Here is a 14,396-nt window from a genome sequence, read left to right as displayed (position 1 = left end):
AAGTTATAAAAATTCATGTAGATTTGCTGAATAAAGAAAGAATTATGCTTTTCATTTTCCACGGGCCGCCATGGCCAGGTCGGTTAAAGCGTTCGACTCACAATCTGAGGGTCGCGGATTCGAACCCCCATCATACCAAACATGCCTGCCCTTTCAGCCGTGGGGGCGTTAAAATTTTACGGTCAATCCCACTATGCGTTGGTAAAAGAGTAGCCCAAGAGTTGGCAGTGGGTGGTGATAACTAGCTGCCTTCCCTCTAGTCTTATACTGCTAAATTAGGGACGGCTAGCGCAGATAGCTCTCGTGTAGCTTTGCGCGAAATTAAAAACACATAACAAAAAACAAAACAAAATCATTTTCCACGAAGGTAAGCGCTCCTTTTCCCCCTGCTTTGGCTTGCTTTTTTTTTTAAGAATTAATTTTATTCATACATATATTTACTTCCTTAGTATTAAAAGTTTTTCTTTACTTGTTAATAAAAAACATCAAATGTTTATTTGTTGTTAAGCGCAAGGTTACACAATTGGCTATCTGTCGTATGCCTGCCACGGGTATCGACACACAATTTTTAGAATCATAAGTATACAAACTTGCTCTGGGCTGGGTCACTTCAGAGAGAAGGACAAAAACATAAAAAATTATCATGGTTTTGATTATACACAAAATTAAACATTAATATTTAGAATTATAAAGAATAATGGCTTGTTGAAAGATCACTTCAAAACCATGATTTTGAATTAGCTATTTTTTAAATTTTCGATTCATGAAACCTCAGGAAATTTGTGATCAACAGAAGTAGGTTTGGTGTGGTTTTTGGAATTTCGCACAAAGCTACTCGAAGGCTATCTGTTCCTAATTTAGCAGTATAAGACTAGAGGAAAGGCAGCTAGTTATCACCACCCACTGCCAACTCTTGGGCTACTCTTTTACTAACGCATAGTGGGATTGACCGTCAAATTTTAACGCCCCCACAGCTGAAAGGGCAGGCATGTTTGGTGCGATGGGGGTTCGAACCCGCGACCCTCAGATTACGAAGCGCACGCCTTAACGCGCTAGGCCATGCCAGCCTCTCAACATAAGTAGCGTATTCCACTTTATAGCAAATTTTATTATAATATATGCCCCCGCTAGTACAGCGGTATGTCTCCGGATTTACAACGCTAATATCAGGGGTTCGATTCCCCTCGGTGGGCTGAGCAGATAGCCCTTTGTGGCTTTGCTATAAGAAAAACACACACAAACATACATTATAATATATAGTTCTGCATTAATCAACACAGGTGGATTATGTCAACTATAAATCTTGTATAACAACTTCTAGTGTCTCTTTTATCAACCCGAGAAACTTGCTTTACTTACAGTACTTTTTATTATAATCTTAATTTCTCCATTGAAAACAAGTAACTTATTCTATATAACACAAAGGATTAGATTATCAAATCAGCGGTAAATTGAAGAACTTATTACGCTGAAATTAGAGGTTTGATTACCCACTGTTAACAAGCAGATAGCCTAATATGCTTTGCACTAAAACAAACAAATAATGTCTGAAATTTTCAATGTTCCTTGCAAGAAATTGAATATTTTTTAATAAAGTATAAAAACAAAACAGTATCTTATCCGATAAAAACTAATTCATCTAAAATTATGTAAAGACACTTGAAATGAAGTAAACAAAAACAAAAGTCTTAGCAGTTAATGTATCAGTTGATTAATGTTCTTATAAAATACTTAACTAATATTTATGTAGCGATTAAAGTTTTTATAAAATATTTAACTACCATTGAAGGAGTCACGAACTTGGCAGAGTAAATAGGCGTGTCTTCTATTGATAGTGGTACTGATGAACACTACTGGCGGGAAATTCTAAATATTAAAATGGCAAGTAATAAATTCGCTAATACATCTAAAATTTCTCGTGTTTCCCGAGTATCAAAAGTATCTATTTCGGAGTTGAGTGATGAAAAAGAACTAAACGAGGAACTTGCTTTTCAGATCGACAGGGTAAGATCAGTAATACTGATAAGCATATACGTGTATGTCTGGAAACGTAAAATATTTATCGTACAACAAATTGGCAATAGCTTTGACCATTGTCATACTGTGTACTAATACTAGAACTACTTTGCTGCTAAAAGTACTATATTAATTATTATTATCAGTATTACTTTTGCGCATGAAAGAGAACAGCCAATTATTCGAAAGCGATTTAATTTCTGAGACTTTTGGAAAGTACTACTATTATTGTATTAGGATTGATAGTAGTTACCTAAGTGTAAAACTCGTGATCAGAACTTTTTTTTTTATGTAGCTTTATTGTAAGTTTATGCTGAAGGCCAAACTCACTAAAATGTCCAATTTATCTGCAAAGAGCTTGACGTTTAATACTGAATTCTGAAGTGACCAGAAATGTACATAAATCACTCAAACCAAATAACGTTTATAATAAGTAGTAGTATTGTGTTTTCACTTTGGTGATTATGCTGGTGTAATTCAAGACACAAGTTGCGTGTACAATATTAAATAAGTTATTTCATATAAGAGCCAACACATATACAATCATATATTAATTGTCATCGAAATAAAATTTCGTAAAACTTATTTATAATATAACAACATTTATGGACAACAAGGGACCTGTTGGTCCATCTAGGCTATCCCATCCAATAAAAAGCCTCAAAATCAGTCCTTATTGTTCCGATATTTTTAAGCCTTCTATTGAATGCCTCTGAACTTACTGTAACCACAACACCCAAAGGCATCCTATTCCAAAAGGCTGACTACTTTGTTAGAAAAACAAAGGTTTATTATTTGAAGATTACTCCTACACTGCCAAAATTTGTATCTATGTTTCATAGTTCTGTCACTGTTGCCATTAAATATGAAAATAGATGAAGCATCAACATTGTACTTTCCCTTAACAACATTAAACAACTAAATTAGATCTCTTTAAACTAATCATTTTTCAAGAAAAACCAGTTTTAAGAGATCTTAACCTATCCTTGTATGACAGCCTTATAATCCCAAATGTCATTCTATTAGCATTCTAAGGAACATTTTTATTTCTTTTAACCTGACATGGCCTGGTGGTCAGGGCACTCGACTTACAATCTGCAGATCTCAAATCAAAAACATCTCCCAATATGTTTAATTATGTACTTAGTTCTGTACATAAGTTATTAGCCGAGTCATTACTGTAAATATTTAGTACATACAAACTATTTTACCTCTCTAACTTGTGTATTTTCAGTCCCACAACATGCTGAAAGAAATCACAGACAAAAATTCCTCATTTATGTTTGTGGAAAAAACAAGTGTATAATTTCATCTTCTTCCCAGAATAACATAACTCAGATTTTCCTTTCCAGTATTTCAGTTAAGTTGAATATTTCATCTTATAAGACTAGAATTTTATGTTTTGAAATAATGCTGTCCTTGGCATTATATTGATTAACTGTTAGCATTCTAATCTCTGATAAACAAAACATAATATTTTCATTATGTTCTTTTAGGGGTAACTTTATAAATAAATGAAAATTTGGTTTTTAAGGTGAAGACCTCAATTTAGAAGGTTACAGCTAAAATTTACAGTATGTTATATTAAAAGAAAAACAAGTGATGTGTATTTTTTCCCATAAATATAAGAATGGTACATTTGTGCATTGCATTTTGGCCTTTTCAACAGAGATTACTAATACAAATGCAAGATACTTTGGGCATATTTGTCATGATTCATTTATAAGTAAAACCATCATTGACTAGATTTTCTATAACTACAGAGAATTGTTTAGGGTAAGTATTCAAGAAGGTTTTATTTTTGTTGCATAACTGTAGGATATTCCATATTTTAATTTCAACTATGACATAATATTTAAGAACAATAAAGGACTTATTTGTCCAGCTGGATTTTCTAATCCATTTAAAAGATATATCTAGCTCTGATCATTTAACATTTAAACATCTGAAGGTAAATCATCTCAAAGGTCAGATACTCTGTTAGAAAACTAAAACTCCTAAGAGGTTTCTATGCATTGATATTATTTACTTGTTACAACCTATAGAAAAGTAGAAGAATCATAGAGACATTTTTATATGTACCTACAAGTTGTATAATATCACAGAAAAGTGAAGTGGGCATATGAGGACATACAGAAGAAGTTCAATACACTATGTCCATTCCCAGTGGTAGTAATAAAGACAAGGGTGAAAAGGCAAAGGTGAAACAGACAAAGAAAATTACACAAATAGATAATGTCAAAATATTCTGTATTTTTAAATGGTATAAAATGACCAATTCCAGTGTTTATATGTTTAATCACATGCATAAATCCCAAAAGGCAAATAAAATTATACAATCATAGGTTTTGTCCATTCTTTTTGTTTTTTATCAATTCCATCATGTGATGAGATAACTGTAAATGGAAAACGTTTACTCACAATTAGGAAATACATGCAGGTAACGTTATGAAATGATGTGATACCACTGTATACAAATGTAAAATCTAAACCAATAATTAGAAAAGATGTTGAAATATGTGCAAATGTAAAAAGCAAACGAATTATATGAAAGGATAAACAAAATTATAGTAGGTGTTGAACAGTAATAGTAAAAAATGGTTATTAACTTAGTTGGTTTTTACATGGTTTCAGTAATTAATTTTAGGCTTGGCTTACCTGTTATTCATACTGTTTTACAAAATAGTGTTTGGACGTTTTACCTGTTTGCATAATCTTTGTAATTTTTTTTCACATTTTCTTTTTTAACCAAGGTTTCCCTATTCACGCCTGTTGTCCTCACTCTTTGGTGCACCTGTTCACATATTTTCAACTTTTTCCCTTCTTGTCATACAAGATCACATGATCTTGTGCATCTTTCATTCATTTGTGTTAACATCTTTCATGTCTATCATGTATGTGTACATTCTCCTCAGTTATGTTGTGTTACACATTGTGTGATGTCATACATACACTATAGTGTTCAATGTGGCTTGGTTGATGTCATGTGAGTTGTGGTTGTGTTAATATACTAATGGTTGATAAATAAATAAATAAATTTAATTAACATCTTTATCTAGTTCTGGTACTGCAGGTTGGTATTTGTGAAAGAAACAGGCAGTCCTGGATTCCCCAGTAGGCAGACAGGGCATCAGTAAGGCAGGAGCACCACAACAAAAAGGAATATTTTTGAAAGAATTTGATATTTCAAAGAAAGCATGTAATTAGTCATCATGGGAACAATCAAAACTTTGTTAGATTTCCTTACACTTCACTCTACACTCTTTTACTGGTTTTTCTTTTTATTATTCACTCTCACCTTTTTCATGTCTGCGTTCATGAGTATAAACTGTGTGAAGTTGTATGTGTGTTTTCAATGTACGTTGTGTACAATTCTATAATTTAACGCTACTTTTATCAGCAGAATTATGTCACAAACAACGTGTCAGGACATAATTCATTCACTTTCCCTACCGTGTGTATAGAAGTGGACATGCTTTTTTGACTCAGCTTCAATGAAACTATCCAGGATTTTGTAATAATAAAATCAAGAGAGAAGCTATTTTAATTTCATCATGTATCTAAGTTTTATTTAAATTTGAAAGATAAAAATTTATTTTACAATTTAGTATTGTTTTTATTTTAAATTATATGTATATGGGGCACCATAATATTTTCAGTGCTTAGGGCCTATAACTGTCTAAATTCAGTCCTGGAAATGGGTACTATTCATATAAAGTATACAACTAGGTAAACTGAGTTGAATGAGAAGCTTATTTGGCAGAATAAGTACCACAGTCTCACTTGAACACAAATGGAAGAAACTCAGATGAAATGGATAAAATACCAGTTCATACAGTTCAGCTATCTTTTTTTCTCTCTAAAGAATGTCCATTTAAATCTATATTTTTTACTACTTTTAATATATTTAATGCTGATCAAAGATGAAAAGTTACTTGTTTTCAAAGGATCCAAACTTGTACACTATCCTTAAAACTAGAACTAACAATAAGTAATTTTCATATCAAGCATACTTAAAAATTTATGGCACAGTTTCAACTTTAAATTCTATTATTAGTTTCAGTTCTGTTTTATCAACTCTCATAGCTTTTTCATAAAATCATTATATTAGATGTCATGCAATATGGTAACTTTTCCGTATAGAGATAACTTGATATTTAGATTTTGACAGGTAGTTCCAGCCAGACATCAGTAAATTGCCACCTATGTGATATAAACAGTACTAATATGGTACTGGATATATAAATAAGAACTGCTGTTCTTGGTTTACATGAAAATAAAATATTTGTAAACCACAGCTCAGCTTATGTTGGTGTTACAAATGTACAATAATTAACATAATTGTACAACACAAGCCATTCAACAATAAACACCTAATGTAACCAATATCATGTGTACAGTAACTAACATTACACTATGTCAGAAACAAACACCTTATTTAACCAATATCATGTGTACAGTAATTAAGTGTACATCATAAGCCACTCAATGATAAACAGAGTATACTTCTGATGCCTTACTTACCTGTCTCACAAGATGAACTGTTCTCATTCGTTTCTGCCCTCTATATACAAACGTTTTCTTTACATATGTCACAAGCCTTGCACTCCCCTCTTGTTTGAATTAATATGTTCCAACGTCAGTTCCAAAATCTAATGTTAGTTTCACATGTACTCAGTATTTTTGCCTTTGTCTTGCCCTTACAACCCTTCTATGTGTCTTCTCTCAGAGGCTCTCCACAGAAATTTTGGAGGGATTTTCAGCCAATACCCTTCACCTTCTCTCTTCTACTTTGGCCTGCATTTAATCATCGGCTCTGGTATTACATATGTCATTTCTTTGTTGTTAGGGCCTTATTGGAGAGTGAGATGAAGCAGTTACAGCGTGAGAAATTGATGTGTCACAAATCCCCAGGTTTTCTTAGGAACCATGAAAATATGGGAGTAAAACCCTCTAAGATATACTGAATTGGTTTGATACTGACAAATGCTGATGAGTTGAAGGATCTTGAGGAGGAAAAAAGGAAACAAGGTGGGGAGAAATGAGAGAACAAGTTCCTCTGAAAGAACCTTTGTCACCCATTCATCTTCAACCAAGGGGCACCAGCAAGGAAGATATTTTGACAATTGAGTGAGAATTCACTAGCCTCAAGCCCACCACATAGTTACTGGTACAGTTGATGATAGATGATATGTCAGCAATGATATTGACAAAAGGAACTACCCAGATTTGAAGGAACATGAGAAGGATGAAAAATGGAAATAGATGTCATGGAAGGCTTTGGCAGAGAGAAACAGACCACAAAAGTTAAAAGAGTGGACTGTAGTCTGGTGGGTGTTACTAGTGACTCAGTATTGTCAGGGACAATGTCAAAGATAAAGAGCAAGACATAAGTTCCTGAGATAAGTAGGTGTTAAATGAACATGAGCCAGAATGAAGTCTCTACCATTAAAGTCACAACAACAAAGAAACCATGTATGTAATGACAGAGCTGAGGGTTAAATACAGGCCAACTTGGAAGAGATGAGGTATATGGTCTTAAGATTTTTGTGGAGAGCCTCTGGAAGGAGATGTATAGAAAATAGATACTTGAGAAGGATGGTAAGGGCAAGATGAAGGTGATAATATTAGGTACATAGAGACTAACATTAGATTCTCCAATGCCTATCTCCATGCCTCTATAGCCCTCCAATCAATCCTGACTTTGGTTTGTTTATCTTGGGGTGGTTTAACAACTTGTGCTCTTCCCTTTGAACATGCCTCAGCTCCACATGTGTTTTGATCCTTTGCTTGTCGTATTCATAGTTTGGGATGAAAGTTTCATCATTACATGAATGATTGGCTACTTCTAGCCCATTCCAAGCAGGAATCATCCAATCACACCAACTTCTTTCTGTAGTAAAATTGGAAACTCAGTTCTTTGACCCACCCAATACTTAATACACTTGGGTGTCTTCTTCTGCACCAACATCAGTGAAGCTCTTTTTTCTCATTTATGCCTCAGTTCTATGAAACTTTTAGTTCACTGTGCCCTTTCAGTTAAGTCACTTACTGCTCGAGAGGTTCTTTTGCTTTTGGGGACATAGTCTTCCATTTACTGCATTGGTCCCCTTTGTCATGCCCTTATGAGATCCCTATAGCGGACATTTTATGAATGATGGAACCTTGCACTGGATTCTCTCTCCACCATCATTTCCCTCCCTTCTTCCTTGAGAATTGATCTTCTATGGTGGTTTGACAAACACCACACATTGGCAAGTGTGAAAATTCCTCTCCCACAGCACCAACATTATTTAACAAATAATCACTGATGTCGAGAAAACCCACTTGTAGTGAAATAAATATGCAAAAACGAGCCGTTTGTGCATATTTATTATTTAACAAATTAAATGCAACAACTGCCACGACTTCTATATTGGAGAAACAAGCAACAAAATGGAAACCAGATTCAAAAAACACCTTCACATGTTTTTAAACACTGCAAATCAAATAAACACAACATAACCGTAGAAAATATCCAGGCACTAAGTAGGGAAACAAATATAAGCAAATACAAAATCAAATACAACTAAAACCAAAATTAAGCCAGTATAGAGGAAAATCCTTATAAGTATACTAATTAACAGCATAACACCTAACTGCAATGCCCCCTATAATCTTGTACTTGTTTGCACTCTTGTCCCTAAGACATGCCCAGCAACAGTCAGTTGCAAACTCTCTCTTTGTTAACTTGAAGATGACCTAGGATGGTCAAAACATTGTTCTCTGCTTTATTAATATAAGCATTAATACTCATAACAGCCATCCTGAGATACATTGTTACTTCAAGTGGTTTTCTCATCCACAAAATTCCTCTCAAATGTCCACCTCTTCACAGACACTTCCCTTGGATTGATCACCATGTAGTTTCAGGCCGTTGGTCAGCAGACAAACTTGTCTTGCATGTCAATATCTTGAACTTTTTACAGTTACATGGGCATTATCTTGCTCTGTTTTTCCCACCTGTCACCATTTGATAGTAGCATTCCAATAACTCTGGTGGTAACTCATATCAACTAACTAGGTGGTACCCAGTCCAGAGGTCTTTGTTTCTGGACTTTTAGATCTTCTATGCTGGGCCCAGGCACATCACATTCATCTTCTCACATCTCATGTACAGGTACTTTTGGCATACATAAAGAAAAGTTTGCATATAGGGGACAACACTAAATTAAGATAGCTAATCTTGTGAGACAAGGTCAGTACCTGTCAAAAATCCATAATACAGAAATAACAGAAGTTACATCATACATTATAATTAGAGAAGATGGTTGGATGAAATGTAAGCAGGAAACTTCTAACTTATTAATACTCATTTCATTTAATTTTTCATGTTACTGGGTGAACAACACACAAAACATTTAAGTTAATGAGTTTATTTTAAACTTAATAAATATTTTAATAACTGAAATGGACTCTAAGATGCTGATTTATTGTTGTCTTTATTCTTCAAGTAGCTGTAAATTTTAAATACAAAGAGTACACTACTACAGCAGTTCATGATCACTACAGATGATATTAAAGGTTCAAACGAACTACTTGAGACGACAATTTCACATTTTAAAGGGCAAATGTCAATACGATATGAGTTTTCCTTACAAGTAAAGGCCAAACAACAAGATATTCAGTTTGTATGTTGTTACCCTTGCTGTGGTACATGGATATCGTATTTTCCACCATCTTTAGTGTTGTAGAAGTTTTTGATTTTTTTTTTTATACTTTGTTTCTGTGTAAATTTTGTGTGAAACACTTAGTCCAGAAAACTATCAAAGTTTCTGAGTTTTAGCATTGGCTTGTATCTTTGTCTTTCTTTCCTATATCACTTAACACTTTTTTTATCTGTGAAAATGCAGCATTGTCCTTTTGCTGGCCATTTGGGTGAATTAAGTTCCTGTCAATGATTTTTGTAAAGGGGAGGGAAGATAATGGTCAAATAGTGAAGCAATTCCAAAACAGAGTCCAAGGGTTCATAAATGTGTGTAGAGATTTAGTTTTGAAGAGTTCTACCTGAGTTTCTCTGTCACTTGTGCTGTAGAGATTAATCTCAAGAGAAGAAAAGCTAGTCAGTTATCCAGTAGAGGTACGAAGTCATCCTCCTGTCCATACAGGTATGCATACAGCAGTGTTTTCAAGTCTTGCAAGTAAAAACAGTGGTACTGACTTTTTAAACAATCCCAAAACAAGATAAACTGACTCTCATGGCTTAACTTCAAAATGTCAATATTTATGTAAGGCTTAATTGCTATACAAAATGTAGCCATAAATTTTGCAATTGTGGGTGTGTTTTCTAATTAAACAGGAGCATGGATCAGGTGATTATAAAATTATAATAACATGTAAGCTATTCATTGACCCAATCAGTCATCAAAACAACTTCTATAGCCATTTGACTCAGTGTTGAAATCAGCTATTAAAAAATAATCCCAAATAAATGACCTAAAAATAAAACAAGACCAAAAACTGCAACCCGCAGGTCCTGAAAATTTAAGTTACTTTTGTAAACACAAGTCCAGTTCTGCTTGTAATAAGTGGATTTGGTAACACTAGCACACAGTCATTTTGTTGTCTGTAATAAAAGTTTTCTCACTGTTCATCTAATGTGTCCAGTCTGTTTGTCTCTCAAGAAACATAAAACTCAGTTAATATCTAATATACCCTGTTAGTTTCCTGCACAATCCTTCATTATAAAACATACCTGTCCACAATATTCACACAAAAATCACTCTGACATAGCTTACATTTACAGAAATAAATGTCTAATACTGCCATACCCTCATTGTGTATCAAGCCATAGTAGGCCTATTTGCATGATTCACAGCTGGATCAGCGTCCATATCTGAAGTTATGCAGGATGTCAAGTATATCGTTAATAATGTCCAATGAACCAAACAATATATATACTGTGTGTGTGTGAAATACACCTTTTAAGAGTAAGTTATGAACAAAATAAAAAGTGATTTTTTTAATTTTGTGGCTTTCAACTTTGTGTGATGAAACAAACACTATGTATGTAAATAAAGAAATCTGAAGTGGACACAATCATCATAATTTAAAGTCTTGTTTTAGAATATCTCAAATAAATGAAACTGTTTTCCTGTATTTATATTAATGTAAAAGGATGACTTATCTGTTATGATTACCAGTGTAAATATTTTGAAAGAAACTGTTCATATGTATCAAGCAATGGTTGAATTCCAACACGCCTAACGATGGTAACACTGTTTAAAAGTGTCAGTACTCACAAATTAATCTAATTCATGAAATAAACAGTTTGACATTAAATGTAGATTCCAGTTTTGTTTGTTTACACTTTTTCTTTCCAGTTAGCAGCCTCGTTGACAGAGGTGTTTGTACTTATCAACAACCTTCCAGAGAAATTAGAAAAACTGAACAGACTTTTAGAAGCTGACATCACATTTATGGAAAACTGGTGTGATTTCTTACATAAAGGTGCAGAATTTGTTAAGAATGCACAGACCGAGTGAATAAAATAAAACAAATATTTAAAAGGCTAAAAAATTGTACGATGCCTTCCTTCATTATAAAGCAACTATAAATGTTCTTCAAAAGCAAGTTTTATTGAAGATTAGGAATTATGTGTGTATTAGTTGGAAAGTTTAATGTTTGTTCATATAGTTTTGTTTTTTATGTAGAAGTGATACTTTCATTGTTATGATTTTGAATTGAAAGTACCATAAGTTAATATTGGACTAAAGAGTGAGGGTGTAAGTTGCCAAGGAAGAAAAAGATGTAAGTTTAGAAGACAAATGAAAATAAAGTGTGTTTCTTTAACCTGATTCTCTTAATAAAATATTCTGATGTGGTGCTACTATTATTCATGCAGTGTTAATAACATTTAAAATACTTTGTCTTTATTGTAGTGGAAAACATGTCCAGGCAACTAATAAAGAGTTGAAATTCCTAAAACTGTTATAACCCAGTGAAAAATGATACATGAACTGATCAACTGGGTGTCACACCTATTTTCTATTGTAAGTTAACACAAAGCCTGCATTTTATTAAATTGGACAAAACTTGTTTCAAAATAGATTATCATGTATTTCAGTTATTTTATTAACTTCGGGTAGACTTTATTACCGTACGTTACAAACACGTATACCAATCCAACAACAACTGATACACAAGTATGTACATAACCAACATTGTAATGACAAACCATCCAAATAAGAACTGGTACACAAGTACGTATATAATCAACAGTGTAATGAAACACCAATCCAACCAGAACTGGTATGCATGTATTTAACGGTGTCATGATATACCAACCCAACAAGTACATCAAAATATTTGATAGACTTGTAATCCTGAAGTTAGATATATCGAACATGCATTAATTATAAATGTTCAGTTTTGCCTAATGCACTAGTCCTGCATCAGTGTAAAACTAGCATCGTAAAGTTTGTTTTGGAAATTCACATAAAACTACTCGCCATTACATGAGGACATCAAATAAAAAGAATTGTGTACCAGTGCCACCTATAGTGCTGTAAACCAAGCTTTGTAATCTATCGCATTTATGTACCTTGACGATAGAACCTTTTGTTGTTGTTGTTGGGCAAAAATGAAAGATAATTGTCTTTAATTTTTGTTAATCTTCATAAATCTTTATTTTATATCTTTCTGTAGACTGGCCTTGCTAAGAAGATATACTACAACGTAGCCTAATTAGTCTTAACATGTGGATGATTTAATACAGCTTAACGCACTTATTAGACGGGCATTTTTATTCATAGTCAATAGTCCTCCCACAAAATACATTAGCTATGGTTAGATCAGAATATAAAAGACGACAATAGTGAAGTTGAAATATAAATTAACAAATGGCCAAACTGAAAATGTGAGTCTATAGTCGAATAACTTGAAAGTACATAAAAAAAAGATATATATATATATATAATGGCTAATTGGTAAATAGTATTGAAAGAAAGTAAAAAGCGATCAAACAACGAAAGTTAACATGGAAATATAATACCAAACACATGTAGCCGTTTGTGCATCATAAGAAGGACAGAAAATCTTTCTGTTCGGCCTAACAAGACTGACAAAATATGTTGGCTAGCTGCATTTCTTTCTGTCTATCACTTCAAAGTTAAGTGAACTAATTAAAATTGTTAATCGTTCCAATACTTTCTTTTCTTGGTAGTTCTTAATTATATTCGCGTCTGTTAAGCAGCTATGTTACAAACGTGAAAAATCTGGTAAATAATCTATTTGAGCCCCTAGTACAAGTTATTTAGTGAGTACATACATGTAGTTGTTACAAACTGAATGTATAGAGAAAATATATTGATAAAGCCTGAGAAGCTTATCAGGGTAGGCTGAATCATATAAGAACACACGTATTTTACATTACATTTATATACATTATAAAGAACATATACATAATCTCTACATTCTACGTAGAGTGATTTACGTGTATATTAATTAATTTAAAACTTTAAATTATTCATCTTTACTGATTGAAAAGTAACACATAAGCAGTGAAAGTGTTATATACAGAAACGTCGCTAGGTGCGTGAAAGATCTAGTCACGGTACTATGGACGCGGTAATTTTTGGCGTTTTAGTATGGTATCGATCATGGCTTTTAATTCTGATTTTTCAAGATATCAACTGAGGACTCGAAGCACTGTCAAATAGAATCAGGGCACAAACCTCGTGTGCCAAACAGCACTTAGTGACACTTTGGCAATTACCAAAAAAAAAAAAAACCTCAGAGGTTTCAATGTTTTCAATTGATTAACGCTCAAGAAGTTACTTTTTGTTACTGAATTATTTATTATGTGTCATTAACAAAGATTAGAAAATATTCTTACCAAATCATGCAAGCCTTAATTAAATGCAATAAATAATAGAGTTTGTTACCAAGCTTACAACTTTAAAACTTTCTTTATGATAGTTTAATATTAATATATAATAATTTGGAATTTCTTTGTAAATACTAGGCGAACTCAAAATAAAGAAAACATACAGGAGTATATTCTTACTTTTCCAAAGTTTAAATCATAACTTCCTTGACTTTTATTTCACGTATTAACGAAAAAATATGCAAAAAAAGTGTTCTATTTTTAAGACTGATATAGCGTACTTTATACGTATATAATAGGTTTTTGAATCAATCGATATCAAGGTTAATAAAAATAATGTTGGTGATTCAGATTGCTTTATAATTCTAATTTAAACATTGTTTAAATAACAGTATATTGTTAATACAATTATTTATGTAAGCGTAAAAGTTTATTTTTGTACTGGAGGTGCCGGGGTTCGAACCCGGGACTTCTCACATGCGAAGCGAGCGCTCTACCACTGAGCTACACCCCC

The 14,396-nt window shown here is 33.1% G+C and overlaps 1 long non-coding RNA gene and 1 other non-coding gene across 2 annotated transcripts; one reads left to right on the top strand and one right to left on the bottom strand.

Annotated features, from left to right (window-relative positions):
- Positions 1-1,778: 1,778 nt before the first annotated feature.
- On the top strand, positions 1,779-11,847 carry LOC143229985 (uncharacterized). Its single transcript, XR_013016147.1, has 2 exons — positions 1,779-2,004; positions 11,379-11,847. It is a non-coding gene; the product is annotated as an uncharacterized LOC143229985 (long non-coding RNA).
- Positions 11,848-14,324: 2,477 nt separating this feature from the next.
- TRNAA-CGC (transfer RNA alanine (anticodon CGC)) lies at positions 14,325-14,396 on the bottom strand. The gene has a single exon. It is a non-coding gene; the product is annotated as a tRNA-Ala (tRNA).

This window comes from Tachypleus tridentatus, chromosome 10 (genome assembly GCF_004210375.1).
Source record: "Tachypleus tridentatus isolate NWPU-2018 chromosome 10, ASM421037v1, whole genome shotgun sequence".
Classification (NCBI taxonomy): Eukaryota; Metazoa; Arthropoda; class Merostomata; order Xiphosura; family Limulidae; genus Tachypleus; species Tachypleus tridentatus.
Note: the sequence above shows the minus strand (reverse complement) of the source record. Positions and strands in the feature narration are given on the sequence as shown.